Here is a 5,313-nt window from a genome sequence, read left to right on the forward strand (position 1 = left end):
TCTATTGCAAAAACTAATTCGACATTGTTGTAATGATTAACGTACTTACTTACTCAATCCTCTTCGTCTCCGGTGAAACATAAGGCTGCAATTGTTTCCCGCCACCTTGTTCTGTCTTTGGCTATCTTCTGGGCTTCTCCCCACATATATCTACCCTGTTTCAGCTTAGCCTCCACTGTTTTTGGCCAAGTTGTTTTTGGCCTACCAGGCTTCCGCCTTATAGGTGGGGTTCATCTGAGGGCAACTTTAGGTAACCGTTGCTGGTCCATACGAAAAACATGCCCTAGCCATCTAAACCTCCGTCCTTTGATCTCAATGTTGATGTTCTTGCAATGTAATGATTAAGGCGAAACAATAATAAATATGTTTTTCCTTTTGCACAGCTAAAAATCTGATATATTTAAATACTTTTTCAAGTCATGGTTTTTTACAAAAAAAAACAATAGAAATTAAAATAAAATAATAATAAATGTTTTTTACGGTTTTTTTTTTGGTTACTTTTTGTTTTTGTTTTTTTTTGTATTTGGTTTTTGTTTGTTTGTTTTTTTCATATCTTTAAAAGGTACGTATAACAACTCAGGTACTTTATTTGAGTTTTTACAAAAATGATAATCCACAAGCAAACTCCGCAAAATTAAAGTCCGACCTTCAGTTCAACTATTCACTAACCTCTGTAATAAAACCAGTTAGTTTTTATGGTACTTTAAACCTTTGCTCGTAGCTTTTATTAAGATTTAATTTAGTAAATGTTTTCGGATCCGGTTTTTGTATTTTGACATTTACATATTAACTCTATTTTCAGAAGCATATTATGTTTGAAGGTAGTTTTTCATATCTTGTTTATGCTGTTAACATCTTACTGAGAATCCCTTTGTTTCTGACAAATTGTTTAACAATTCAATAAATATTGTTGTGATTTAAATTCATACGATTTTTAAAGTTAGTTTTATAGTCTTTTGTATGGAAAAGGTTGGTCAGTTAGAAGGAAATAGCTGTAATATTTCGGCAAAAATATAAAGATCAAAGAAACCGTTTGTTTGACGTTACTTTCTGCGATTGACAATATATACATTATACATGTATAGAAGCAGACGGTACTTAAGTTGTAACCTTCAGTGTGGTAGGGTAGGTGTCTATTTGACGCACTCCTCGATTCAATTCATTCATCTATATTTGTATCTAAAAAACTTTATTCGTTTCCATTTCCTTTATTTTAATTCTTGTATGCATTGAACGATTTGTTTGTCGTAAATATATCATGTTTTCCTTTAAATTTTCCAGACGTTGTCTTTTCCAAGGAATTTCCATATAGTTTTCACCTTTAATATTGTTACTGTCTCTGATTTTTTTTATCTAAATTGAAGTTGAACTTTACACAAAATTTGCCAAAAGCATGTGACTCCTTTGGTTTTTAGTTGTTGATATAGCCGAAAGGTTAAGATATTCATCGTTGATTTCGAGTTAAGGAGTAATCAAGGGAACCAAGGTTATAGCGGTATATTATGTTTGAAGTTAAACTGTCCACCGTACACCTAAGACCACAAAGATATTATTATATTAAGGCTAAAAACCACTAATTCCACTTCTCATAGGCTTCTATGCTAATTTCACAATATTCAATGGCTTCTCTGGACTTTACCTTAACTTTAACCTGCAGAGGACTATATATCAGCATGATTCTACATATGTCAGCTCACAATCCTCAGAATGGCATGTGGGGTTAGCAGACTTGAAGTGCAGTACTGGTCACCGGAAGTGAAGGGTCTATAAATAGCATGGGAAATCCCAGTGTTTTCACAAGATAGGGGTATATTTAAAAATCATTATGGAGATTAGGCTTCACATCACAAGAAGCAAAATGCACCTATAAAATGTACAGAAATAGTTTTCCTTTCAGAAACTGTTTAAATTTTTTAAATAAGATGAGAACTTTTTTCACAGCACTATGAGGAACAGGGGTAATTTCTGCGTAGGACTATTTTTGCGTACGTTCCAAATGCTCATTGGTTGAATTGGTGGTCTGTAACCTAAAAGGTCACTTCTTGTCTTAGAAAAAATAAATAACTATACAGGTGTCTTCCTACACACATACTGAATGCATTTGCAAAGTTTCAGTGAAATGTGACAAGCACTTTTTTAAATATTTGATTTTTAAATATAGGATAACCAAGTTGTGCGAGCAAAAAAGTGACAATATTCTACCATACTTAAATGCATTAAATATTTGCAAAGAACTTTTTCTGACTTTTCAAATAAAAAATATCAATCACAACTTGTTTTTTAACAATATTAATGAAGAAATAGTTTTAAAAGTAATCATTTTCTGAGAAATTGGTCTATTTTTAAAAATTTATTTCTGACATGCCTCCCCCTTTTTCTTGATCACATGTCAAAAATCCTAAATCTTTAAATTTTCACAAAAGGTGATATATTTGGCTTTAAATTTGTAAATACAGTGTTTTCACATTAAAACATGACCAGTAAAGGGCACCTAAAGCAAAAAAAGTACTCAATAATGGATTTTCCATGTTGCCATAGGGGAATGCTTATATGGCCTTAACCGCAGTAATGAAAGTGAGTTTTTCCTCATTTCTAACCTAATTTTTGCTCAAATCTACACAAAACTTGATTTCAAGTGCTTATTACCACCATATTTAGGTAAATATAGCCCTCAAAGTTTAATATTTGATATTTTTACTAAATTTTCTACACTTTGTACAAGATTGGACATAAAAATCAGCCAAAAAGACCAATTTTCCATAATTTGGACCTATAACTTAAAAAAATGCATATTTTGAAGGATTTTTGTAGTGTATTTCTCTCATGGCAAAGTTAACAAGATCTTCAAGTAGTTTAAAGCTATTTCAAGAAACTTTTCATTTTGCCATGGCTTCAGCTTAAGGCTAAAAACCACTAATTCCACTTCTCATAGGCTTCTATGCTAATTTCACAATATTCAATGGCTTCTCTGGACTTTACCTTAACTTTAACCTGCAGAGGACTATATATCAGCATGATTCTACATATGTCAGCTCACAATCCTCAGAATGGCATGTGGGGTTAGCAGACTTGCAGTGCAGTACTGGTCACCGGAAGTGAAGGGTCTATAAATAGCATGGGAAATCCCAGTGTTTTCACAAGATAGGGGTATATTTAAAAATCATTATGGAGATTAGGCTTCACATCACAAGAAGCAAAATGCACCTATAAAATGTACAGAAATGGTTTTCCTTTCAGAAACTGTTTAAATTTTTTAAATAAGATGAGAACTTTTTTCACAGCACTATGAGGAACAGGGATAATTTCTGCGTAGGACTATTTTTGCGTACGTTCCAAATGCTCATTGGTTGAATTGGTGGTCTGTAACCTTATAACGCCTTAATTCCGGTAATATATCCGGCCTGGTTCTAAATTAGTTAGATTATGATAAAACTCGGCCTAAGTACTAAGGATAATCATCTTCCAAGTGTTTCTACAAACTATTGCTGGCCCACGGTGATCAATATTGATGAAACATTCGACATTGCCGATTATTGATGAAACAGAACTTGTCGATTATTGATGAAACATTAATGAAACATTTGACCTTGTCGATTGGTTATGAGGTGAAGGATTATTATGGTCTTTACCAAGATCTTTAGGTTCGAAAAGGCTAGTTCTTTTGGCAAAAATAAGAAAAATTCCTTCAATATATTACATGTACAAATATAAAATATATAAAAAAATGAGTGCGGCTGTTTTTGGGTTGCGAATAACGATTTTTTTATTATTATTTTCCAACACATTAACACGACAAAATAACTGCCAAATTAAGTAGTTGACCAACTGAATCATCATAGTAATACGATTTAACCGATAATCCCCTCATTTCTTTTGAAATTTTATGTTCCTATAAATATGTATGTGATTATTCAATAAAAAGTCCCGTTAAATATCCCCTTTCTTTTAAATATACCATTTATAGTCGAAGTTAGTAAATTTATCACATTCGGCGTTAAAGCCCTTGTGAGGTTGTAAAGATCAAAGGGAGAAGACAGTTTTTATTGTAACTTGTATTTGATATCTTTAGTAATTATAGTTGGTAAATTTCGGCTTTGATACTGATCCACGCCCAATTGATGCCTTAAATTTGATTGGTTTTTATGGAAAGAGTGGGTGGATGTGTCTAGAATTTTGTTCTTAGACCGAGCTTGAGATACACAATTACATGTACGTTAGAGCGGTCATGGATCAGGACTGATCAGAAAGCATTCGCCGTTGTAACAGATTTTAATTGACCTATCTGATTTGCAAACATTTTGCAGTTTCACTGCCATTCACGAAATTATTAATTGCTAAATGTCGCCGTTTCCAATCATTCACTTCCGTTTTAATCGAATCAGCAAGAAGGAATATTTATTTGTAAGATTTATAGTACAGGGGACATGTATCGAGCTTTACACGTCAAGGGTATATTTCGAAAGAAAGATAACATGACGTAGTTTTATTTTTTTTAGTAAATTTGTGGTAGAGTTATTCCTAGCAATGGAAAACAAAATTGCAAGACGACAACTTTTAAAGAATATTTTAATTGAAAAAAATATACAAAAAAATGCTACAAAGGGAATGGACACATTTTAATGTTTCACTCATTTAAAAGAACGGATGAAACACGAGTAAGTAAGTAAGTAAGACACACCATTGTATATAGCAATATTCTCCAACGAATAAAGAATCAAATACTCTCCAATTTAAACCACAAATAAATAAGACAAAATTGTTATTCAGTCGTTTTATACTGTTATACGATCCGACTGGCATACCATTTCCAAATTTGCGGTAAATCCCATTTGTTAAATGGTCACCCTAATGTAGATATAGATCGCTTTTTAATGGTCCTGACCCGTGGATAAATAATACTTTTTTCACGAAGTTGGTCAGCTTGGTCGGGGGTCTAACACCCAATACCGCTTATTGTTAACACCAAAGTAAAACTTCAAACCACCATCAGTGGTAACGTACATTACATATCAAGTCATCATTACATTAGTCAGGTTAACAGTTACGTGTACGTCAGTCATATCAAACCTATTTACGGAACGTTTAAAGAACATCAAATTAAAGATGGGTATTCGAACTCTCGTTAAGGTCAGTCGATGGACACCAGTCGTCGCCAATTCATATCACCGCTTTTTGATTACCTATCATCAATTTGAAGAACTTTCAAACTTTCATTCTGATATGACGTGCTTTAAAAATTATCGACTCTCTGCTGTCATGGACATTTTCTTTTTCCTTGTACAAATGTATTTGAATCTGAAAAGAACTTACATC

The sequence above is a fragment of the Perna viridis genome, chromosome 14 (genome assembly GCF_037379345.1).
Source record: "Perna viridis isolate PV_CMFRI_1.1 ecotype Kerala chromosome 14, ASM3737934v1, whole genome shotgun sequence".
In the NCBI taxonomy this organism is placed as follows: Eukaryota; Metazoa; Mollusca; class Bivalvia; order Mytilida; family Mytilidae; genus Perna; species Perna viridis.